This window comes from Plecotus auritus (genome assembly GCF_963455305.1).
Source record: "Plecotus auritus genome assembly, chromosome: 6".
Lineage (NCBI taxonomy): Eukaryota > Metazoa > Chordata > Mammalia > Chiroptera > Vespertilionidae > Plecotus > Plecotus auritus.
Window position 1 is genome coordinate 46,668,177 of NC_137773.1, and position 27,500 is coordinate 46,695,676.

Below are 27,500 nucleotides of genomic sequence, written 5' to 3' on the forward strand. Positions count from 1 at the left end.
AAGGTCACAATCTGAGGATCAACCTGCATCATAGCCCAGTCCAACTTGTGAAGTTGCAGGTCTCAAGGGACTCATCAAAACTTCACACACAGAAGGACCATTAGAATGTAACCAACCCTAACAAACGGAAATGCTAGGGTACCTGGGATAGGCCGGCCAATAGGGCCCCCACAGAGGTTAACACAAACAAACACACATACAAAGAAACTGCTGTTTGGTTGAATGTTCTTATTGACAGCACATACAACAGTGTCTGTTCCATAGTAAGTCTTAAATAAATGCTTCCTAAATCAACATTCATCTAGCCAAGGCACTGTGGTAGGGTATGGAGATTCAAAAGCAATACAAAGAACACAAGGGCTCATCAGTTTTGTGAAGAGTGAAATAACTGTTATAAAAGAATAATAAATGCTACAGAAACTGTCTAGAGCTAGCATATCAACTTTCCCAGATATGAAGATACTTGATTCAAAACGTGAAGGTTGAACTGGAGTTCACAAGACAAAATGGCACTGGGAAAAGCCAGTCTAAGCTGATGGAACACGTGTGAGAAATTGTAGGGTGTTAAAAAGGAAATGAGCACTGCTTATAAATTTTATTGTCCAGCAGGGAAACCCTGAACCAACATAGCCTCTATAATGAAGCACTGGAGGAAATTAGGTAGGTTTTTAAAATGTTTTTACACGTTTTAAAACTTCAGCAATCTCTATCCCACATCAGGAGAGTGAAGTCTCTGAATGCCACTGAATGCCGCTGGAAGTGCTGGGGCTAATTATTAGGCAGCACGGAGGGCTGGACTGTCTGGAAGTCATCTTCACTGTGTCCGCATAGGCCCAGATTTGGACCTTGGTGTCTAGTTGTGTGATTGCTATTTCAGGTGCCTTTTAGGGGCTATGATATCCCCAGCTGTCATTTTATCAAAAGTCTGGCCAGATGGCCATGTCAGCGTTTTCAAGGGTTGAAGGGAGTAAATGGGGAAGACAGACTATCATACTGTGACCACATAAGAATGAATGGACTCTAATTAGTAGCATTTACATTAACAGCTAAGGAGCATCTACAGTGATTTAGATATTAAATGTAAAAATACGCCAGTTTTGTATGTAGAAGTTAACTGTTAGGGAAAATCTGCTCAGACCTACTCAAAATCAGGAGCAGAGAATTCTGACTCTAGAATGACCCATTTATAATTAAACATTCTATCCAATGAAGCCATCACTTTTACCAAATATTTGAATACATTGTTTTCATTAAAAATTAAATATGATTTTTGATATGTACATTTAATATCATTAATATTACAAATTATTTCAGTGTTTCTAAGACATATATGATTTGATAAATTATTTACAACAATGTTAGCAACTAGATATTTTACTGGCATTTTACATATATTAAAATTTTTTAAATAATTGAATAAGGTTACTTAGGAAATGGTAAGACCAGAAATACTGCATTATTTTATTTCCAAATACAATATTTTATTCACTCTGCCATAAAATTTTACCAAATGGAGTAAAATTTGAAATATGGTTCCTTCTCAATTAAGATTTTAAGAAATCATTGTATTTTAAAAAGTGTCATTTATGCTTTATTTGAGATTACTGAGGTTAATTCCAGTGTTCAACTATCATCATTTTCTCTAACTTATATATTTATATAATTAGTAAAAAGAGATTAAATATCATTTTGGAGCCAATATATACAATGTGCAAATATTTACATTTAAATATTTAACCTGCAATTGATTTTCAGCAGCAACAAATAGTCACTTTTAGTAGCAATTTGTGGACTCTGTGTATAGTACTTAATAGACTTTCTGCTTGAAATAAAGCAAAAGGACAGATAAGGCTTAAGGGAAAAGGTAAATTGAAATGGGAGTTGTATTTGGTATTGTTAAGAGTCAAGATAATAAAAAGTTAACATGTAATTTAAATAAAAAGCTTCAGATAGTTAAAAAACGACAACTTCAACCTGCTAATCAAATATCTCATGATAGTTAGTGAGCCTGACAAAATAATTGCCTTCTTAGTCATAAAGTACATGCTTTAAATTTAGCCACAGGCTCAGAATTGAAAGTAAACGTTCTTATGAGCAAATCACTAGTAATAGCAAGCATTTGCAAACGAGGGGCATTGTGTGCAAAGAGCTATTCATAGATGTTCACATCATGGTTGAGTTCCTGTAGATCTGTGCACACTTCCCCCTGCTTCTTCCCAGACAGAGATGTAATGAGCATATGCCTTCAATTGAGGAAACATTTTAAAGATTCACTAATTATGTTTAAATTTTTCATTATGCTTAAAGCCATTAAAATGCAAAGACTGGAAATGGAGCTATAATCCTAAGGTTGAAAGCCATGACTGTTTTGTCACCTTTGAAACTTCATGAGAATTTTAAGAAAAGGTTGAACAAATTCTCTAATGCGAATGTGTATATCCACAGGAACAGTGATTTCAACCATTTTTTTCAGCATTTAAAATTTTATGTTAACTTTTTAATTTGGTTTTATTTGATTTTGATTTTTTTTTATCTCTTGGATAGTTATAAAAGCCACAAATTTCATTCTTGTGTTATTTTTCTAAACCTGAGTGTGAATTGCCTTCCTGATCTTTGAAGTCCCAAGCTACTAACTCTTCCATTTATCCTTAGCTCAAGTGGCCATGGGTCTCATATTCTTACAAAACCCCCATATGTACAAACATGATAAAGTTAGTGATTTTCTACTATTACTGTGCCTCAGGTTAATTTGATTATTCATCCAGCCAGAAGAATTTAGGAAGGTAGAAAGAAATTATTTTTCTTCCCAGATAAACATTAGAGTTTTAAATTGTGAATATATGATTTTAATTATTTGATTGTATATTTGATATTATAATTTTTGGCTAGAGTATTTATATTTTATCTTGTAACTTGTAGAGGCCCAGTGCACGAAATCGTGCACTGGAGAGGGGGGTGTCCCTCAGCCCAGCCTGTGCCCTCTTGCAGTCCAGGACTCCTTGGGGGATGGTCTGCCTAAGCCGGCAGTCAGACATCCCTTTCACAGTCCAGGGCTCTCAGTCCAGGACCCCTCGCTCCTTACTGCCCGCCTACAGCAGAAGCAGGAGAGACTCCTGCCACGCTGCTACGCTTGCCAGCCGTGAGGCTGGCTTCTGGCTGAGTGGCGCTCCCCTTGTGGGAGTGCACCGACCACCAGGGGGCAGCTCCTGTGTTGAGTGTCTGCCCCCTGGTTGTCAGTGCACATCATAGCGACTGGTCATTCCACTGGTCATTCCACCGTTTGGTTGATTTGCATATTAGGGTTTTATTATATAGGATATTTGACTAGAATAGGTTAATATATCAACACAAAATAGTTGATTTTGAACTATGATTCAGTATGTGTCTATAAATGTCTCTTTGTCCCTCTGTTGCCAGTGGAAGTGGGGTTCTTGCGGTATCATGAGGAAAGCATTCTGGGAGATCCACATGGGGAGTTGGGAGCTTGGTGGTATTTATTTGAGTGGAAATAGGAGACTATCCCTGGGTTTCCAATGTCTCATCCCCATTTATCCCGCTATTAAAAAGATCCAATCTTGCCGAAACCGGTTTGGCTCAGTGGATAGAGCGTCGGCCTGCGGACTGAAGGGTCCCGGGTTCGATTCCGGTCAAGGGCATGTACCTTGGTTGCGGGCACATCCCCAGTGGGGGTGTGCAGGAGGCAGCTGATCGATGTTTCTCTCTCATCGATGTTTCTAGCTCTCTATCCCTCTCCCTTCCTCTCTGTAAAATATCAATAAAATATATTAAAAAAAAAAAGTCAAATGGTCTTTAAAAAAAAAAAAAAAATCCAATCTTGTCTTCATTAAGCCCAAAACAAAAGCCAAGGTCCAAAGTTCTGTGCCATTGGTACAGTTCACATTAAAGCTTAGTTCATTCCAGTCTTTATCACCATTTGGCTAGCTTAGCTTGTTTTCTCAGCTCCGCTTTGCCTTCGCCTGGTCCTGTGTCTGGCCACAATCGGAGCTCTTGCTGTCTATTGCAGGCCCCAGGCAGCCGCTAAGCAGTCTCATTCCATAGCCAGGTAGTTTAGCGTTATTTCTGGCTGCAATCCTGCAATCTATTGTTGTGCTGCTGTACTGAGGTTCCTGCTTGGAGTCTGCATTTGAAGTCCCATGTGGCTGCTATGGAAAGAAAACACACAAACAAACTGGGTGAGCACCATGTTACCAGGCATGTGTGTGCACACGTGTGTGTGTGTGTGTGTGTGTGTGAGAGAGAGAGAGAGAGAGAGAGAGAGAGAGAGAGAGAGAGACAGAGAGAGAGAGAGACAGAGAGACAGAGAGAGACAGAGAGAGACAGAGAGACAGAGAAACGGCAACAGAGAGAGGGGTTTTGTTAGCTGGGATTATATTATTTTGGGTCTGGGAAAGACCAGGTGCTTTTTCAAAATAACCAATCAACTCCCCAAGTCTTACAAGGCTTGTGTTGGGTTTGCCTTCTAAGCAATCAACTCTTTCCCCAAGCTATACTGAGAGGCTTCTACGGGTCCTGTTTTGGCACCTCCAGGGCCCAGGTGCTTATATCCCCCTTTATTGTGGTTCCCTGGGGACTGTGTGAAGCTGCAGATTCCTGGTGAAACAAACCGGTTTATGCTCCTGGTGGATTATGTTTAATAATGTCTGGTTCCCTTTGCCCCTTTCCTTTATTAATACCTACTTACCTATGCTAACACCTCCATGCCTATTTATATTATGTGCCATGAAATAAGAGTAAGGAAAAAAATAACTAGCTTAGGATGAGCTTCAGTTTACAATGATCATATGATTTTCTAAGATCTGCTGTGAAAAGTTACGTATTCTCGTCCCTTGTGTTTCTCACATTTGCTAAACAGGGTTTTTCTTTTTTCTGTTTTTAATTTCAGCACCACGCCAAATTTTTTAAATTATTGTTTTAGACTTTAGTTCGTTTTGCCTCTAAAACCCCTCTTGATATCTTAGTGACCAAGCAACATCCTTGCTTTTTTCCTATAGGCTTGAGTTTCTATTTTCTGGAGTGTAGTAAAAGGCAGGAATGGGATTAAAGGAAGCAGTTGACATAGCTTTCAGGATATATTAGTTAGTACTCAGACAAGTTGCTATAAAAAGACCTCAAAATATAGTAGCAAAAAACTACATCGAAATGTATTCATTTTCACATAAAAGAACAGAAGCATTCAGTCCAGATTGGTAAGGGAACACCCATCTCTGTGTTCAAGGTGTCTATTTCATAAGCAATTATTTTGACTTATCTCCAGGCCTCTGAGTATTAATAAAAAAGTTGGGAAAGCACAAATACATTCCACTGAAGGCAAACCTAGATGTGGACATCACTTCTTCTCATATCCCATTGGTGGGAAAATTAATGCTTATGTTAACAATGGGCTGCATAAGAGGCTGGGGAGTGTATTATCTAACTATGCCCAGTTCTGTTATTATGCAGGGGAGGGATACATATTCGTAGGAAATTATGGGTCTCTGATCTTAAAGCTGAAACAATCAGAGCAACAAAGAACTTATAGTGATTTAAATCAGTATGTCTACAATGATGTATGTATTTTCACACCAATACTGCCTACAATCCACAGGAAAGGGTATGGCACAAGAGAAAGTTAAGATGAACAATAGAGGAAGAACACCTGAATATGCCTTGGTCTGATTATCTGACTATTCAGGAGAGCCTGGGAAAATATTCAGATTAGCCTAAATTATTTAACTTAGAAGTAGATGAGTTAAACACATACACACACAATAGAACAGGTTCATTAGACTTCTGTGTTCATGGTTCTTTGTCTGACTGGAGCTACAGGTTTCCATGAGCCACCAGAGACTTGGCACTTCAAACTGAGACTGATTATTGTGCAAAAGACAAAACTATGATACACTTGAGTAAAGATAGTTTGCTCTTCTCTTAAGCTATTCTCTTCATCAGAGAGCTAGAGCTTTAAGCAATTGTGGTAAAAGTAAGACAGAATGATAATATTCTAATATTTAAAATGAGCATAATTTTCAAAGTCTAAGAACTTTACTATTAATTAACATTATGGCTATGTTATCCATTGAAGAATCTTCTTTCCTGTGTCCTTACCATCATTTTATCATAAAATATTGAACTTAATCAGATCCTCAGACCTTGAAATTTCAATATGAAATGTCATACTTGTCCCTCAAATCTGAGGAAACCTCAGATTTAGTCATTTAATTAAAACTAAAATTATGCTCAATCATCCCTTTATTTTATCTATTTTAGGAACTATCATGACTTAAAATTCTTCTGGTATTCTCAAATATTTGTATTTATGATTCTGTCAATGAAATATCAAAATAAACCATTTAGTTAGCAGATCAAATAAGCTTCAGGAAGTTATATTGAAAGGTTATGAACACATTGTTTAACTTTTTACAAATTATTTCAAGTTCTCTGGCATATACATATATACACACACTTAAACCTCTATCTCTCTGATATCTGATAAAGGGTAACTAGCACATGCTTTTAGATTTTTCTCATATAATATGCTCCAGAAAAATCGTGTGTGTGTGTGTGTGTGTGTGTGTGTGTGTGTGTGTGAGAGAGAGAGAGAGGGAGAGAAAGCATTCAGGTTAACAACATCCACAGAGACAGGCGAATTGCAGCAGGAGACTGGAATGGAAGAGAGTTTTAAAATTCTGTTCTTAGAACCACATTATCTTGAAATGGCCCTGCTTGCCATCGCCACAGATATCTCTAGCGATGTCCTAATTATTGGCCCTGATGGCCTGAATTACTAATGGGACAGTTGTAGGAAAAGGTGGGAAGTTCATTGCTCCACGTTCACCTCCTCTAAACCCAAGGACTGGTAATATGCTACTTAGATAGAAAAGTTTTCCTGAGTGCATTTTTTTGTTCCTAAGAGTAATTTTATGTAATAAATGCCTAATTGTCTCCCAGGAACCATTAACACATTCTTCCCTTTAATAAGAGAGCCACCTGAATTTTAGCAGGACACATTTCTACCTGAATAGATACTGCATTTCCTAGCTTCCTTTGTATCTAGATGTGGCCACATGATGCAATTCTGTTCAGTGTAATATAGTGGAAATGATGCTTAAAACTTGTAGATTATATATTAAATAGGAAAAGTTCTTGTCTTTTCCATGTCTCTCTTGCTGGCATGGAAACAATACATATATTATTAGCCAACTTAGACGGAGGGCTACCTCTTATAGTTAGTCTTTCAATGCATTTGTGGTGAAGAAATGATGTACTAGCATAGACAACTCTCCTCAAACTATTGAGAAAGAAACAAAATTTTCTTGTACATAAGTTATTGTAACTTTAGGTCTCCTTGATACAGAAATTTAATGTAGACCCTAAGTAATTCAGGATAAAAAGAGGAATCTGGGACCAGAGGAGTGATCAGGTAGAACAGTAGACAATGCCATGAGATTCCTGAGATTTTTCAACTTGGGGCTTATTCCCTACATGTCTCTTAGTTCACTAGGAGGGACAAAACAAGGACCTTACTCAAGTAATACAATTGCCAAAAAAGGTAGGTGATACCACCAGGGGACCATGAACACTCAAGACAAAAATAATCATATCTGAGAAGTAAACCCACAAAGAAAAATGACAACTGTAACACATAGTGCTGAATTTTTGAACTGAAAATAAGTATTTAAGTTAATTTTAATATGTAAATTTCATGGAAGTTTGTGATGAAAGGATATTTGCAATTCAAAAAAACAGAAAAGCTAATAAAATAGAAATTTTACTTATGATGGATGAGATAAAATGGTGATAGTTAAGAATGGGTAAATGACCTGGAAAATCATATTCACAGAATTTTACAGAAGGCAACGGGAAAGGATGAGTTAAATATTATAAAATTTGGGGATAGAAGTAAAGCCTGAGCATTTAGACATAGAATACCAAAATGAGAACAAATGTGTGAAGAAATAATGATAATAAACTTAAAATTATAAAGTTTAAAATCTCATAGTGAAACAACTTATAGAATGTCAAAACAAACTTCCTAGTTAAAGGAAATATATATCTACACATGTTTACATTAAAATTTAAGTTTGTAAAAGACAAAGGAGCAAATTCTAGAAACTTCTAGGAAATTCTAGATGTTTGTACATTTTTCCAAATAGAGAGAAATAGCTAAAGGTAACCATTCACTCTATGAGGATAGTATATTAAACAGGTAAAGTCAATACAAGAAGGGAAATTATAGATTCGTTACTCTTATAAATACAGATGAGAATGCCTTAGATAAAACAATGCTTAACTGAATACAACAGTGTATTAAAGTTAATGCATCAGTCCCAGCTGGTTTGACTCAGTGGATAGAGTGTTGGCCTGCGGATTGAAGGGTCCCAGGTTTGATTCCAATCAAGGGCACATGCATGGGTTGTGGACTCAATCCCCAGTAAGGGCATGGAGGAGGCAGCCGATCAATGATTCTCTCTCATCATTGATGCTTCTATCTCTCTCTCTCCCTTCCCCTTTCTCTCTGAAATCAATAAAAATATTAAAAAATAAAATAAAATTAATGCATCATATTCATATAAAATTTATCCCAAAACATCTTTGCTGATTTAACATTAAAAAAGTGCTGCTAATGGACTAAAGAATAGAAAGAGTATATCTCGCAGATGTAAATAAAGCATTTGATAAAGATAAATACTTTAAAAAATAATGTAAAGGAGGAAAATTTCATACTATGGTAAAGGTTATGTGCCAAATACCTACACAGACACATTTCATTTAAGAACAAGAGAAAGACAGGGATTTCAATAGCCACTCTTTAGCTAACTGAATGTTCTAATTATGTTATAAGAATAATGGAAGGATGAAAGGGTAGGTGGAGGGATGAAAAGGGAGAGACAAACAGAAATATGGAGAGAAAGAAAAAGAGATAGTGAAGAAAATGAGAAATTAGAGTGCAAGGACTGAAAGGTATTCAGTGAAAAAGTCATATTGACAAATGATATAATCATCTACATAAAAAATAGCATCAAAAGTTATTATATTTGAGTTAAATTTGAGTTGAGTAAGTTTTCTAGTCTCAAAATGAATATATAAAAATCAGGAGCAGTTTTCTACATTGACAATAATCTACTAGAATATAAAATAAAGTACTATATGTCTCAAAAACTATGAAATTGATGGGCACTGGTATTGAAAGCAAGGCTTTCATCCAATACCAGGATGTGCAGAATACAAGAAAGGTGGCCTGGTTGATTCTAACAATACTGGGCAGCTCCTAGACAGAAAAGTAAACTCAAGGTCAAGAAACTAGGGAAATATTTCATCTTCCTTTTAGCCACAGTATTTATGTCCTTGAAAATCTAATTTGTAGTTTTTCCTTGCAGATTCCTGAAATACAGCATATGTTAAATTCAAAGCCTCATCAAGTCTTCTATATAAAAATAAAGACATTGATTATTGTAAAGTGGGATTTCAAAATTCAGAATGGATCCACTTGGCATAATTGAAGGAAATCTGTTTTAAGGTGACTTTCTGTGTCTAATCAAACAAGTAGCTATGAAATTTGTGTGCTAAAATATATTTCAAGTCCTGCCTAATTCAGAAAGCTACTAAATAAAATATAAACATAATTTTTTAAATTGCTTCTACAATCCCTCTATGCTTCCTAGTTTTATTAGTTTTAGGTCTTTGTATTCACACTATTAATGAGGACATCCTATATAATAAAAGCATAGTATACAAATTGTCCCCTTGACCAGGAGTTCTTCTGGGAGTTTGACACGGGGGTGGGAGTGGGAGGGGGGAGGAGCATGGCCAGGGGAAGGGAGGAGTACCTGGCAGACTGCCAGCTGCTAGGGACCCTACCAGTGCACAAATTTCATGCACTGAGCCTCTAGTATCTATATAAAATTTTACTTAGGAACCTTTACCTTTAATTGCACAAACAATAATTTATTTCAAAATGTATTTCAGATATTAAAATGACATATTAACAAATACAGGGATATTTGAATAATGAAGTAAGCATCCAAAATGCCAAGTTAATATAAATGATTTATTAATTAATCCAAAGGAATGCAGATGTTAGTTCTGAGATCAGAGCTTTTCACCTGCATATAGTTAACACAAAACAAATTGTAGTAAGATTATTTCATAAGTTTCTTAGTCTGGAGGCAAGAACATTGATTGGGAATCAGGATTTAATAAATAAATCTCAGAAACTCAGTTATATTTTATACTAGTACAAACACTTCCTATATTCCAAGCATTAACTCTTAACCCCAAATCTACTTTCCAGAAGTACACTCAGCAGGTCCTTTTCAAGCACATTTCTAATTGTGTCACATCCATGCTTAAAATTCTTTAATAATTTTCTATTGTTCTTAAGATGATAGCTAAAAATCCTCTTACACTTAGGAGGTCTTACCTGATCTGAATTCTGCTAACCCCGTGGTCGGCAAATCGTGGCTCTCGAGCCACATGCGGCTCTTTGGTCCCTTGTGTGTGGCTCTTCCACAAAATACCACAGCCTGGGCGAGTCTATTTTGAAGAAGTGGTGTTAGAAGAAGTTTAAGTTTAAAAAATTTGGCTCTCAAAAGAAATTTCAATCATTGTACTATTGATATTTGGCTCTGTTGACTAATGAGTTTGCCGACCACTGTGCTAACCCATCTACACTCATCTTTCAAGGTGTGGCCTTGCTCTAAACTGCAACTCTGCTAATATTATACTTCCTTCAGTACTATAGGTCCCAACCTCCACTGATACCTAGAAGAAGGTAATAAGGTATATCGAAATGATTATAGGGTCTTTCATTTATATATTTTGTTTCATTTTGTAATTTAATAATACCCACTAGTGCATATACATAAACACACAATTATACAGATACACATACACAATTTAGAGCTGTATTGCCTAAACAGACATAACTCCACAAGTTTGAGATGACATAAGATGCATTAGGTCAAGCCAGAGAATAAACATAGAATATACTTCTAGAGGATCAATTTACCTCAAAGCTTTTGAGGAAAATATTTTACTTTATGGATATATTATAGTGCATAGTGAAAGGTCTCATGAATTTTTAAGCTAAATCCAAGCATTAAAAAAACAACCACAAGACTAACTTCACATTCAGAGATTCTCCTTTGGACTAAGGAGCACATCAATAGAATAATGAGAAGCATCACTGCAAACTATCATGGTTTTATGCTGCTCATTATTGTCAATGATTTTATTGATTATATTGGAGAGTGTGCTGATGAAAAAGTTTAGTTTCACTTAATTGGCGGAATTATACATTTACTCAGCCTGACAAACAGTAACCCCCACTACATGGTTCTCCAATAATTCTCTGGCCTAATCTTGCATGATGCCACTAAGTTTATGCAAAGCTTTGATGATATTTAACTCCTGGATGCTCCTATATAACCTTAGATGATTATAAATCTGACTGTAAATAATAGGTCTTACATGTCTTGTTTTTATTATTTTACTCATACCAAAATGAGTAAATCAATATTTTTTTAAGCTTTGAGAGATAAAGGCAGGTTCTCAATGCCATAAATCAAGTTGGTCAGACCAGGTCTAGAATCCAGGTCTTCTGGATGTCATTTACCATTTCTGCTCTATTCCCTGTCACCCTGTTATCAGTGGGGTGCCCTCTGTGTCTGCACCTGTTACCGGTGGAAGTGGAATTCTTAGGGTGCCAGTAGGAAAATAATTTCCCTGAGGCCTTCCTGGAAGGATGAGGTGTCCTGGAAAGCTTTATTGATGATGTGGAATTAAGGGGGTTTCTTTCCAAGGCCCATCTCCCTCTATCTTGCCATGTAAAAAGCTCAATCTTGTCTTTAGCAAGTCCAGAATTAAAGCTACTGCCCAGAGTTTCTGCTCCATATTAAAGTCCAGTCTAGTACAACATTTGGCTAGCTTAGCTTGTGTTTCCAGCTGCAGTCTATTATGTGTGGGGTCCAAATGGCCATGGGCCATGTGGCTGCTTAAGTCCACATGGCGGGCTAGCAGAAGGGAGAGTGCAGGTCACAGAGCAAGAGAGAAAGCGAGAAATAGGAACGAAAGAGGGAAAGTTTCTTTTTCTGGGGATTATAACTGGGAGCTTAACCAATGAACCCTTCAGGATTGTGTGTGCTTGCCTTGGGTCCATCCTTCTAGCCCAGTGGTCGGCAAACTCATTAGTCAACAGAGCCAAATATCAACAGTACAACAATTGAAATTTCTTTTGAGAGCCGAAAACCGACTTCTGCGCATGGGCCACGAAGTTTCAATCATACTGTACATGCGCGCCTGAACATGGTATTTTGTGGAAGAGCCACACTCAAGGGGCCAAAGAGCCGCATGTGGCTCACGAGCCGCGGTTTGCCGACCACTGTTCTAGCCAATTATCTTTTTCCCACGTTAGACTGACAGGCAGTCACCTTCCCTACCTAACCAGACTTCACTACTCTTGCACCATTTCCCCCTACTTCCCCTGACAATCCAGGAGTTGAGGAAGGGAGGGGTGTTAATCCCCTTGGAGGGACAATGCTGTGGTTCCTTGGAGTGTGAAGCCACCCAGATGACCATACTTATAATGCCTGGCCTTCGTTTTTCATCTTTTCATATTATTAATATTGATAGTTAATTATGAAGATAATACCACTCATTAAAAAGCCCTTCCTCTCCTTAACCTAGGATGTCCTTTCCTGTCCTGTTTTAATCCTACCCATATTTCAAAATAGTTATCCTTAAACCTTTTTTTGAAATCAGTTAGATTCTGATGGATATTGTAATGAATTTCATTGATTTTTCATTATGTAAAGGGAATAGCTACCTTAAGCGTCAGCTCTTCAAAGTATTGCTCATTTGTATAATTATAGAAGTGCATTTACTTTTTAAATTTATTAATATTTTGATTATAATCATGTAAATGTTCTCAACAGTATGAATGAATACCAGTTAGGCAAATTGATCATTTAGGAGAAAATGCCTTCTCAATCACTCTGATTTCAGGTGAATTCTATAAGCTTTTCAAAACTGAAGAGTATTCAAAAAATTAGTGCAGCTTTTAATTATTACATAGAACTCCAATTATTTGCCCCTTTTCCTTTCCTGAGGAAACAGAAAGCTTTTCAAATAAGAATGTAATAGAAATGAGACAAATCCAACATTTTTTAATAGGCATTTCTCACTTAGATTAGTCATAATATTAAATTACTTCTAACAAGCTCTACTGATAAAGATACACCCAATTTAAGTATAGAAAGTTGCACTAAAGGAAGCACTGAATGATAGAAATTGTTTTAGAGACTGGAAATCAAGTAGTTTTACTTTCATTGTCAACTATGGTTTCTTTATTGCAAATCAAAGGAATTACTGGGTTGCTTTAATTGGTAGAATGCAGTCATTATCAAAAGTTTCCTTTTCAAGGGCATTAAATGTGATTGAAAAATGACTAATAGGTAATGTGTGGATTTTTAATTAGGTGGCTTCTGCCATTCCTCAGACTCCACAAAAGGAAATTTAAATAAAAGAACTTTAATGAAGAAAACATTTTTCTTAGAGGCCTGTGATTTATTCCTCCTCCACTCTTCCCATGGTTCCTATTCACCCCTACAGTTAATTAGAGGTACTTCAAATTTAATTGCCTTTTCAGAAATTGTGCAACTCATCACTCTGAAATATTTTGGTCCTGAACCCTAACTTCTCTGTACTTACTATTATTGTTGACCTCTTTGACCTCCGTGTGGTTCTCTTTCTATGTGCTGGTTCAATGGCAGCATCGTTTGACCTCTTGAAGGGCCTTTCACCCAGCTGAGTTAAAATTTACAACTAATTGGCGAGCCTCAATCCCTCATGGCTAATTAGCCTTGCTCTGTGTCTGGGTTGGCGTGCCATGGTATGTCTATAGTACTAATTATGAAATGAAGGGATGTGGTGTATATATCTGTGGAGTAATTTTAAATTTTTCCTTTATATCAGATATCCAAATCATTATCCCTGGGAACAGAGAACTCATGTCCCACTGTTCTTTGCTATTAATTATGAATGAATGATTAAGATTTATTTTTCACTTAATGGGATGTGGACTCTGAATGTGATAAGATGTTACAAAATTGAAACTAGGATTGAATTCTGGTACTTGATTAACCTGACAGATAAAGGAATGAATTAAGTTGCCTGCACTTTTGGGGGAATCACTAGCAAAAGAGGGTACTGACAGCATCAAGTTCTAAAGCACACTCACCTCAACATCCATAAGGCAGGGCGAGTGTGTAGATGCTACAGAGGTAAGAGAATTGTGACCTTGCTTCTTTCACAGGATCATCGGAGTCTTGAATAACCGACCAAATATTTATGTTGTTCATATATAACCATATGCACCGTAGTGAAAGAACAATGCCAGCAAGTGGTTGTTTTTGTTTTGGTAGTTCTCTCAAGTAATCCATGGAATTATTTACATGTGAGGAAGCAGACAACCTATTAATTTTTATTGTTCTTAAATATTGTTTTACTGTTTGAGCAGCTTTAGACAATAATAAAAGGGAGGGAAAATAGAGTTTCAAGTTGTATAATTTTTTGAAATATTATGAGTATATTATAGATGTAGAAAATAGGACATTAACATTGTTAAGGACCCAACTTAACACATGTGAGGAATATTTTAGAACTCCAGAAGAGATTTTTTGAAATGATGCTAAACACTTGAGATATTTCAAAAATATGTATTTAAATTGGTCTTATTCTCTAAAATAATTTATACTTAAAATGGTGGGAGACACAATTATTACCACATAAGCCCGCTGTGTTTAGTCATGAATGTTACTACTACACAGTTTTCTCTGCATGTAGTTCTCATATATGGCTGCGCACTGACAAAACCTGGGAATTTGAAATGACTGTGATTAATGGGTAAAGAGCTCTAATGTAAAAAGGAGGAAGTCTTCAAGAACAGATTGGGATAAGCAAAAGATGTCTAAAAATCAATAGGCAATTCTAGAAATCAAAACACTGCAACAGAAAGGAAGACTGCCTTTGATGGACTGATAAATTGATTTTACATGGCCAAGGAAAGAATGAGTCACCCAGCCAGCTCAGTGGTTGAACGTCAACCTATGAACCAGGAGGTCACGGTTTGATTTCCAGTCAGGGCACGTTCCCAGGTTGCAGGCTCGATCCCCAGTAGGGGGTGTGCAGGAGGCAGCCAATCAATGATTTTCTCTCATAATTGATGTTTCTATCTCTCTTTCCCTTCCCCTTCATTTCTGAAACCAATAAAACTATATTAAAAAAAAAGAATGAGTGAACTTAAAGATATGCTGAATAGAAGAGCATTTATCATAGTAAGATTTACATCTTTTCACAGCACTCTATATTAATTTAAGGTTATTGTGCTTAAGAGCATCATGATTTTTCTTTGCCCAATTCATTTGGGGAAATATTAATATTTATTTTGGGAAATTTTTTACTTGTCATTGTTTTTCCTGTTATTTGGGTGTCTATACAGACCAAAAAGCCTGACCTGGACGCATGACGAACAGTGCAGTGGTCAGAAACACAGGCTTCACAACCTTAATTGGGGCCGATCATTTTCATGGATTTTACCTCCAGGAATAAGGAAGTGAACAGCCAAGAAAAATCACCTCAGATTTCTGGCAGGGAAAGGCGAAAATGTTCATTTGAAATACACCTAGAGTGTAATCAAATGGCATTTCCAGGGCATTTCCCCAACTCCAGGCCTTCTGTCCTTCCATTCTCACCAACAGTGGTAAGGGAGGTAGAAACACTTGTGAGGTCACAGCTCAGGGATGCAGGCCCACTGAAAGACTGAGATGTAATCAGAAGGTTATAGAATGCTTCCCTGTGCCCCAACTTTCCTGACCTCCGCAGGGCTCCAGTGTAATAACAATGGATTGAAGCTGAGAGAGCTGCAAGGCACTCCTAAGGAGAAAATCTTAGGGACCTCCCCCAAATAAACAAAATGAGAACATTATATGAGTTTGAATCCCTTGTATCTACAACTGGAGCGAAGATTAAACACAATTGATCTCTTAGCCAGATATACTTAAAATCTCACATTAAGGCCTATTACCTCATTTCCTATTGTCTGATGAGTAATGCTGGCTTTCAATTAAAAATTGCAGGACACATTAAGAGTAATGAACCAGATTCAAATCTGATGCAAATTTTGGAATGACCAGACAGGGAATTTAAAATAGCTATGGTTAATGTGTTAAGAGCTACCAAGAAAAAAAGTAAGCGATATTATACTAGAACATTATAAGGGATGGGGGCAAGAATTGGAAATACCTATTCAGTTAAAAGATGCCTGCAAACCCTAACCTGTTTGGCTCAGTGGATAGAGCATCGGCCTGCAGACTCAAGGGTCCCAGGTTTGATTCCGGTCAACGGCATGTACCTTGGTTGCGGGCACATCCCCAGCAGGGGGTGTGTAGGAGGCAGCTGATCCATGTTTCTCTCTCATAGATGTTTCTAACTCTCCCTCTCACTTCCTCTCTGTAAAAAAATCAATAAAATATATTTTTTAAAAAAGATGCCTACAATACTATGAATCAGTATAGTGTTATTTAAAAGTGGACGTTTCTTAGTTGTAAATATATATTGCTACTCTAAGAAAAGTAAAAATAGCAGACAATTGGGGGAAAACAGGGGACATACACAATACGTTCAACAATAAATATTTAAAAAAGTAAATAAGTGAAAATAGTTAAGTTTTAAAAGCATTTTCTGGCAAACAAAGTGCGTATTCCAGTTTTGATATGTGCTATTAATTGATAATAGCAAATTAAAGATAGTAATAATTCTTAACTTATAGAGTCATTTAATAGATTAAATAATTATCTCTACATATGTATTTATATTAAATGTATTCATATGTAGATATATGCACATACACACATTCTTAGTTCTTATTCTCTGCAGAACTAATATACAGCCTTGACAGGTAGTGTCTAGTACACACTTCCTTTTCTAACTCCTGATGGTTTTCTTGGACTGCAGGGATTTTAAATCTTAGAAGTTCCTGACACTTACTACAGTAAAATTTCATCTTAATTAAACTGGTACATATATAAATACTAATGCATATGTAATAAAATGACATATTACCACGGAATTTAAGAAAAAAGTGTAATGAAGTGTTTAATATAATAAAAACAAACTTCCCGAATGTTACTCTGTATATTTTAAGTGAGTACCCATAAATTTTGAAAATATGGTCCTGTTAGTTGTTTCCTGCATTTCCCATGCCTAAGGCATGGCTGATCACCATTGCACTAAGTATAAATGGTGATAAGACCTATATTTTACCTGCTCCGTAAAGCTTGCATTTCTATTTTGCTATCAGTAGGTAACATAACACCAAAAAATCAGAATCTTTGAAAAAAATCATGCCTGTCTTTTGGCTAAATGATAAGTGAACCCTCCTGAAAGATAAATCAGTGCCTCCATTGGTCTTTCATCCCCAGAGATGTCATGTCTCCGGTGGAGGTTGTGATAAGTGCAGCATGTGCTCCTTCAGCTCTCGCATCAGTGCTGTTATCAGCTGTGAGGCTGGGCTCAGCAGGGACTTCAATCTTCTGGGAGTCTTCATCAGTTTCCTCCTTTTTCATTTGCTCAGCTCCCTGCCCTGCACACCCTTCTGATTGTGTCTTATTTCCACTGTCTCCATGTGACTTGCTTGCTTTTCCACAGTGTTCAACTCACCAAGTATTTCAAGTCATCTTTTGTTTTCAATTTTTAAATGAAAATTGGAATAGCTGTTCTTCAATGGAATACCTACTATGGCCAATGGTCTATGCTTGGACCTATCTATATATATAAAAGCCTAAGTGACCATTATGGCTGAATGACCAGAATGACAGGTCTACTGGTCGCTATGACGCATACTGACCACCAGGGGGCAGATGCTCAATGCAGGAGCTGCCCCCTGATGGTCAGTGCACTCCCACAGCCAACCTCCCACGGCCCCTCCCCCCGGTCAGCCCCCTGATCGCCCTGATCTGGGGGGTCGGCCAGCCAACCTCCCACAACCTTTCCCTCCCCAGGCCAGCCAACCTCCCACAGACCCTCCCCCGCCATGGCCAACCTCCTGTGGTCCCTGCCCCACTCTGCAAGCTGACCTCCCATGGCCCCTCCCCCCCACCTGGCCAGCCAACCTCTCGGGGTCCCTCCCCCCGGCCGGCCAGCTCCTCAATAGGTCTCGATCGCCGGCCAGGCCAAGGGACCCCACCAGTGCACAAATTAGTGCACCGGGCCTCTAGTTGAACATATTTAAAAATATTTAGGTTGTTTTCATACAACTGATTACAAAAAGGGGGGGGGGCAAGAGCAAACCCTGTCTCTTCTCCAAATCTAGAGACTGCTTGGACTAGAGGACATTAAATCCTCAAACTCCCTCTGCACCATTTTTATAGTCATTACAGATAAAATCCCAGGTGAATCCTCTGTGACTCCAGGTTAACTTAAAAATAAAGGAAGAAAACAATTATAAAGATTCTGGTGAAACTTGGTTTAGATGAACCTGAGCATACACGGGGAGATGATTCCTGTGTAGTATTTTTTTATGCTCTGCTTATGTATGATTTACTCCCTGGGGCACAATCTGAAAGTGAGACAGGTACTCAACAATTATCTCTTTACCAAAAATATGAAGGTCACCTCAGTTGTGGGTCAGAGTAATCCCTACCTGTTGCAAAGGGAAGAGACTTTTTCATCCTCCTTAAGAAGCTGGGCGGCACTGCTTCTGAACATTGATCTTGGTTCATGATTGTGGTCTTTCCTGGGTGGGTTTGCTGTAGCCCTTAGCCTGGGGATACTCAGAGAAGATGGGTGAAGGGCTATGAGAGGGCTAATTAGTTGATGTTCTGTTCCTTAGATTATGAGAAGAGTTGTAAGAAATAAGCCACTTTAATTTTCTTGTTAACCACAGGAGTGAGTGGAGAGCCTGAGACAGGGATTCATATGCTTATGCTTTGTGGAAAAATCTGTTCTTCCAGAACATTCTGTAAGGGGCAGAGAGAAAAAGTCTAGGAAAAGACAGGGCAAAATAAGATCTCTGGCAAAGCTGAGCTTTTGTGTCATTCACAGGTAGTTGCTGGGATATAAATAGCACAACCAATTTTTCTCCCTTGGAACAAGATGGCTGGCTTCAATCTTCATATCATTCAGTTGTCTGCCACCAAAGGGAGAATGACTCCCACATTTGTCAGGGCCAGCAGCTTCCTTCCGCCAAATTCAGCTCTCTGGGGAAGACTGCAGCGTTTATTCATTAGTCCCAGGATTCACAGCAGCAAAAAGTATCTCTGAGCCCTGCCCTAACCATTTGTTCTATCAAGAGAACATGCTTACTAGGATAAAGTATTTAAAAAAAACTTAACCAAACACCATAATTAATGAGCAAATAGTATGTTTTCACTTTGAGATCAGAAATGGATCAGGAATGCACCTATCACCATATTTTCCATATTGTATAAGAATTTTTAGGTAAACGAAGGAAAAATTTTCATTTTTGTTGTAGTTGGGTATACCTTTGATACAGGCGCAGGATCAAAAATTGCTTTCTAAAGTACACTTCAGAGAAATTATACCCTAAAGTATTGTAACAGACAGATATTTTATTAGAAACATTACTACCAATTTTTAAAATAATTTAAAATAAATAGATTTAATGTGACTTTTGGTATTTCATAATAAGAAAATGAAATATCCTGGGAATCCAAAATGTACAGGTGGGCAAAAGTAGGTTTATAGTAATTTATATGGAAAATAATATAATAATTAATAAATATTAATACAAGAATAAACTCTCTATTTAGCATACTCACAGCTGTAAATTTACTTTTCTCTTACCCATATGCTACTAGAGGCCTGGTGCATGAAATTCATGCATAGCAGGGGTGTCCCTTAGCCCAGCCTGCACCCTCTCCAATCTGAGACTGCTGGCTCCCAACTGCTTGCCTGTCTGCCTTCCTGATTGCCCCTAACCACTTCTGCCTGCCATCCTGATCACTCTCTAACCACTCCCCTGCCAGCCTGATTGATGCCTAACTGCTCCCCTGCCAGCCTGTTTGCCCCCAACTGCCCTCCCCTGTAGGCCTGGTCACCCCCAACTACCCTTCCCTGCGGGCCTGGTTGCCCCCAACTTCCCTCCTCTGCCTGCCTGGTCACCCCTAACTGCCCTCCCCTGGAGACTTGATTGCCCCCAATTGCCCTCTCTGCAGGCCTGGTCCCTCCCAACTGCCCTCCCCTGCTTGCCTCTTGTGGTGGCCATCTTGTGTCCACATGGGGGCAGTCATCTTTGACCACATGGGGGCAGCCATCTTGTGTGTTGGAGTGATGGTCAATTTGCATATTACTCTTTTATTAGATAGGATATATATATAGATATATATAGATATATATCTATATATATCTTCAAAAGTTTTAAATGCTGGTCAGAAAAGAAAAAAGTGTGAATTAAAATATATTATATCTATTATTTATTATGGTTTAATTCAAAAAAGTTATTTAAAATAATTTTATTTTAATGCAGTCTTATTAGATTTATAAACTATAGCAAAATGATTTCACTATAATTTAAAAAACTTATGGACATCTGAGAAAGAAGCACTTCCCAATGAAATTTATCCTGAAACATATCAACCTCTTTCTTCATTTTTAGCTTCCTTGTTAAACCATGCTTTGCATATATAATAAGACATTGAGCCCCCAGACTGAAATGAATATTGAATTTAATGCAGATTTATGTTAAAAAGTTTTCATTAAGCAGAAGGGCATCCAGAAAATATATAAAATTAAATTTAAAATAATATCTGAAATTTCTCTGGTCACTGAAACATGATTTACTACAAGTCTGATTTACAGGATATATTCAAATAATAAAAAATAGCCGATTAAATAAATTTTCAAGATTCTTTTTCTTGTTGTATTATATGTGTATACACACATGTATGCACACATGTGTATAAATGTACTTATACATAACTGCATATAAAAACATAGATCTAGCCCTAACCAGTTTGACTCAGTGGATAGAGCGTCGGCCTGCGGACTGAAGGGTCCCAGGTTTGATTCTGGTCAAGGGCATGTACCTTGGTTGCGGGCACATCCCCAGTAGGGGGTGTGCAGGAGGCAGCTGATCCATGTTTCTCTCTCATCGATGTTTCTAACTCTCTATACCTCTCCCTTTCTCTCTGTAAAAATCAATAAAATATATTAAAAACAAAAACAAAAAACAACATAGATCTATGTATATGAGACACACACATATAGAGGAAAATGTTTGGATTTTGTTTCCAGTTATTTACCTCAAAATTTACTGACATAATAAAATAATTGAGTGGGGACAGTTTAGGCAGGGAAAAATTGATAAAGATACAATGAACTACAATAGTAGTTTCCTAATATTGTTGTAAAAAATCACCACAAAATTTGATGGTTTAAAACAACACACATTAACTTCCTTACATTTCTGTAGATCAGAAGTCAGAAATCTCTTTCAGAGGACTGAAATGAAGTCTGATGTAGGCCTAAGGAACCATTAGGGTCTAATTTATTTCCTTGCCTTTTCTGGCTTCTAGACTACCTTTATTCCCTGGCTCTGTCCCTTTCCTTTATTTCAAATCCAGCAGTATCACATTTTTCTCTCTCTTCTGCCTCCAGTCATTCCCTCCCTCCCTCCTTCCCTCCCTCTCTCCCTTCATCTTTCCCTTCCTTTCCTCCATCCCTCTCTGTCTCTTTCTCTCTCCCTCCCTCTAGTCTTTCCTTCCATTATCATATCACCTTCCATGTCGATGATCATCCTGCCTTCCTCTTATAAAAATGCCTGTGATTACATTGGTTCCATCTGTAACCTAGCCGAACCTCCCTATCTCAAAATCTTTAACTTAATCACATCTGCACAATCTTTTGGAAATATATGATAATGCATTCGCAGGTGTTGGGGCTTAGGACATAAATATCTTTGAGGGGCTGTTATTCAGTTTACCACAGCTATATTATAAATATATAAAAAATAATGTCAAATGTGAGATATATAAAATTAACTATCAGTCCTATGAGAAAGAGTAACTTTCAAATGATGATGCAAGAAATAAATAAAATACATATGCAAAATAAATATGTAATAGAATAATTTTTAAATATATTTTTATTGATTTCAGAGAGGAAGGGAGAGGGAAATAAAAACATCAATGATGAGAGAGAATCATTGATCAGCTGCCTCTTGCACACCCCATACTGTGGATCAAGCCTGCAACCCAGGCATATGCCCTGAAAGGAATCGAACCATGACCTCTTGGTTCATAGGTTGACTGACGCTCAACCATTGACCATACCGGCTGGGCTATAATCAGATATGAAATCAAAATTATATTTCAACCAAGTGGATAGTAAAATTGAAAATTTTGCAGCTAAACTATGTGTTATAAAACAGGGATGGCTAATTGCAAAGAGCATTTTATTCTGCAGACTTGTACAGAAATTGCTATGAACTTTTTTAATGCATGATAGCAGTTTCTTTTTAAAATGATAAGGAACTTCTTATAGAAGATAACCTTTAAATAACTAATGTTCATTCTGTTTGAAGAATTTTTTGATTATAGTAGCTAGAGTGAGTATGTATTATAGCTTACCATAACTGGTATTCCCTTATAAGACAACATAGTTGCTCAGAAATGTCATTTCTGGAAAAAAAATTGACTTTAGCAAATATTTAAGAAATAATATATCTTTTAAGTATTGTAATTCCTTTAAACCTCTGGCTTTTATGGTACCAAATGAGAGAGGAGCAAATGCATTTATCTTTTTGTTATTATTACTATATTATTAAAATGATATTTAAATGGAGAAGTAATTTTATAAATCTTTAATTACCTGAGCAATATGGATTATATCAATAAATACCCTTTTAAATAGGATTAAAATAACCTAAGTAAAATATTACTCTTCTTCCCCCTGTCCTATGTTCCAACAAGCGCTGAATTTTCAGTGGGGCAACATGGTCTAGGGATGGCAGAGAACAAAGCGCGGAGGTGACCTACAGAAGAGGCAAGTGGAAAACAGGGGTCTTTAAGGTTCTTTTGGAGAGGAGGAAGGGGTGGCGGCCAGGTGGCATCAGGAAGCCTAGGGTGGGAAACAGCAGAGCTTTTACTGAGGTGGGAAAAGCATAGGGATGGGGGAGTGTTGGAAGACAAGGTTCCTTAAAGAAATGTCAGGAAGGCAAAAGACATCCAGGCACCAGGATTTCCTTTGAGAGTAAAAGGAAGAATGGATTTGAGAATGAAGCATGAGGACTAACATTTATTTATTGCCTGCTGTGTACTAAATACTGGCTGATATATTTTGCAAAAGTTCTTTTAGTTATTTAGTGTGTGGATTTATTAATTCATATTCTTATTTAAATATTAACAAGTTCTCATGGAAAAATGGTAGACTGAGGATTTTCAGTTTAGCACTCTCCAATTTCAAAGGCATTATTTTAGTTAGGCTCCTGGCTCCCTAATTTTAAGAATTATGGAATGTCTTTACTTTTCTATCCAGTGTTCTGAGTAATTGTTTGAAAAATCTCATTCACATATAGCACAAAAAGAATACACTTTTATTATATACTAAAGGCCCAGTGCACGAATTCATGCATGGGGAGGGGGTTCAGCCTCCCGCTCCAATGGGGGCTGATCAGGGGAGGGGCTGGTCGGGGGGAGGGGCCACAGGAGGTTGGGGGGTGCTGATCAGAGCTCGGATCTGGCCCGTTGGCCGCCGCAGTGCGTGTCATAGAGACCGGTCATTCCAGTCCTTCTGGTCATTCCACTGTTCGGTCTCTGGGCTTTTATATATATATATAGATAGATAGATAGATAAGTGTACCTAATTTATATGAACCAATGTAAACTTAAGTCCTAACAGCCATCTGAGTTCATGGCATTTTTTTTGGCTTTGTTTCTAATATCTTATTCTAGGTTGATGACTTAAATCATTATTTATTTATATATTTTTTGAAAAATCTATTGTTCTTGCTCCACTAACTTCAGGGGGAAATAATATTGCTGGGAGGAATATGACATCAATTTATTTACTAAACTTGGGTAGCACTTCTGTGGTAAAATTTTTCTTGACTATTTTCCCCAAAGGGCCAGTGCATGTTTCTATTAAAGCATGCATTAGACTACATTGCAAACCAATGTATTGTAAACATTTCTGTAACCTTTTCTACTATACTCTTAGTTGTGCCCTGATCAGAACTGAACTGGCGACCACTTGGTGCATGGACCAATGCTCAATCCACTGAGCCACACCAGCCAGGGCTAAACTCTCAGTTTTTCAGGGCATTCATTTTGTTCCATTCCCAGTGCCAAGCCTGGCATCTCACACACAGTAGATACTCCATACATTTATTCGCTATAAAAAATAAATTAAAATTTATTTGAGTGATGTCACATGTTTCCCACTCAGAAATTTTTGATAGCAATATGCTGAAGATAAGAGTTAAGGAAAATCATAAAAGGAAAATAATTACTGAAAGCTAATTCCTATTTAGTTACAGTTTTGCACATAGCTCCCCTGCCCCAAAATTTAAATGCATGAGCAATGATCTGTCTTGTATTCATAATATAGTTCTGTGAATTTGTACATTACAATACTTTGTTTCAATAGTTTGTGAAACAATTCTAATATTTAGTACCCATATTACTAATGAAATATGTTAATGTACAATATTTAAAATGGCTCATTAAATATTGATGACTTCGTAGATTTTCTTGCCTGCTGCTCTTTACAAATATGCTGATGGTTTGCAGTGCTAGGAAGGATCTCTACATGTCTTTACACAGGGAGCCAGATGGCCCTCCACCATGACCTTTGCCCAATGCTATTAGCATCCAAGGGAGCTGAGAAGCTCTGGCTCATTATCCACAACCAGATGTTTTCTACTTCTCTGTCACTATTGCTAAGTGGCAGTTAATGTCTAGCACAATGGGTATTTGCTTGAACCTACGATCCATGAAATGTTGTCTCTTAAAATACAAATACCACCCACTAGCAGAAACTTCTCCCTCTGCATTTATAATTCAATCATTCTTCTTTATTAGAAATCATGCTAGAATCTTAGAACATTTTATGTAATATTTTTTCTATCTTTCCCAGCTAGCAGCAAGTAAGGATATTCTAGCCTAAGAAAAACATAAGGGGTACACATTTAAATAATCCAGAAATTAGTTGTGAATATTTATGGTTTCTGGTAAATTGTCACAATGTAATAACTCTATAAACACCACACAAACTTCTAATAACCTTTCACTTTCCAGAAAGCCTGATGCTAAGGAACTAGTCCATTACTGGAAAGCTCGATGACAGCTCTAGACAGTTTTAATAGTTCCCTCTGAATCTGGCTAATGCAAGTCAGTCTTGCAGAATCGGATCTATTTTGGGTAAGCTGATATAACTGAAATCATAGATAGATTTAAATATGGAAGCACAAAGTATGCTGATCAAATTAGGGTGCAGAGCGTTGTGCATATTTATCTTATTTTGGTCAAGGTAAGCGATATATAAAATGTGTCTGGTGTGATTTTTCCAGGGTTGTCTTTTAATTGTGAAGAATCTTCACAGTATCCACTTATCTACAATGCCAGAAACAGTAGAAAGAAGGCTGAATGCCTGTTACTATTGATAAAGTAAGTTCATATATCAGGACACACAATATGGAGGCTACTCCAGTGTCTTACCCCCATCAAACTAAACCAAAGTCCGCTGCACTTTTGGGAAACACCTGTCAAGAAAATCTGATACACAGGAATCACAATCTTCCAACTCAGTATTAGCTAGCTTACCTTACTCTACAAAATAGGACCTGCTGGCAAAAAATGAAGTTCTTTCCTCCTAGCCAAGCACGCCCTAATTCATGTTGCCTCTTATAGTGCTCTGCGAAACTAGCTGTTGCCCAGGTCCATGGACTGTTTTCCCTTGAATAAGGACATCAAAGTAGTTACTACATCGTTTTAGTTTTGTCATTTGACACTATTATAAACTTTATCAAAAATTGTTTCAAGTTTTATTAATTGGGAAGATGTACCACAAAACTAGTTCTTCTTGTTTTCAAATATTGCATTGTTTAGTGGGTTAGAAGACAGTTGATATGTCAACATTTGTTTGTTAATCCTGATTTAATATATTTTATATGTAAGATATCCTGTAATAAACTGTGCATGCACGATAACTATTAGAGGTAGAAAGTCTTTTGTTAAGTAGCAACAATTTAAAGTGATCTATTTGAAAGATCTAACTGGTTTTATTGAACAATTCATGAATCGGGCAGCATCCAATCCAGCAATAGGAAGGAGCTCCCCGGAGCTACAGAAAAGGAGAGCATTTAAAGATAGAGACAGGACAGCTGAGAAAAGGGAAATTATTAGCAAAGACTACATTGTCGCAGGCAAGGTCACCCTCCTGAGGGGATCAGAAGGGGACCAGGAAATTCCAGATTGGTTGGTTAAAGGTCACATTCCCCAGGAAGGTTGAAGCTGTAATTAAGTTAGGTATTAAGTTTCGATTCCCTGACACGGGGCTTTAACACAAATGACTTCATTTTGAACCTGTTGTCTCTTTTATAACTGTTATGGAGAATTGGGCAACTGTGTTTTGATGAACAGAAACGCTCCCTGGCTTTCACTCTTCTCACTAAGGATGGAGCTACCATCTTCAGTAACTAAATTTATTTTTATTTCAATTGACTATCTGATAAATATCTAAAATCAAATTTTGACTGCATCATCAGATTTCATCACTTCTTTTCCCTTGGGGATTATTTGTCATAATACTTTTAAATTTAATTTTTCATATAATAATATAGATGGATTAAAGGAGAACCCTTAGATAGGGCTGTCAATATCCCATAGCAAGTGCACTTAATAAAGTGTAGCTCAGAAGATGCAGCTTCAAACCAGGGCTAATGGCTTATTGAGCAAATACTGAGACTGAATTTTATACTCTATTGAATTCCTAAGCTGTGAGACTGTGCAAAATACAACTGATAACCGTATGCATAGACACTACCCTCAGTGTGATTTGTTCCATAGTAGCCCTGCTTGAAATGCTGTTTGAATAGAGCGCACTCTTGATTTTTTAAGATGGGATTCTTCTTTGCATTAAAAATAATGCCGATATCATAAAACATCTTTATCAGACTTTTAGGCAAAACATTTGTGGGTGTTTTTTTATTGTTGTTTTTTTGTATATGTTAAAACCATGATCATCCCTAAGCAAAGTTAACCATGTGTATTCACCCAGATATTCTAGAACCAGAGGCAGAGGTGAAGTTTAGGGTATTCCTAGGTGATGAGAGTGAGCAGAGAAGTATTAAGGAAGTAAATGAAGTGATGTGGTGCTGTGACTTTACCTGCTTGGCTACTGCTTTAGTGTGAGCTGCAAAAAGGCCCAGGGAGCTGTCCCTCAGGTTTGTTTGCTGAGCATGTGAGCTGATCTGGACAGTTTGTAAG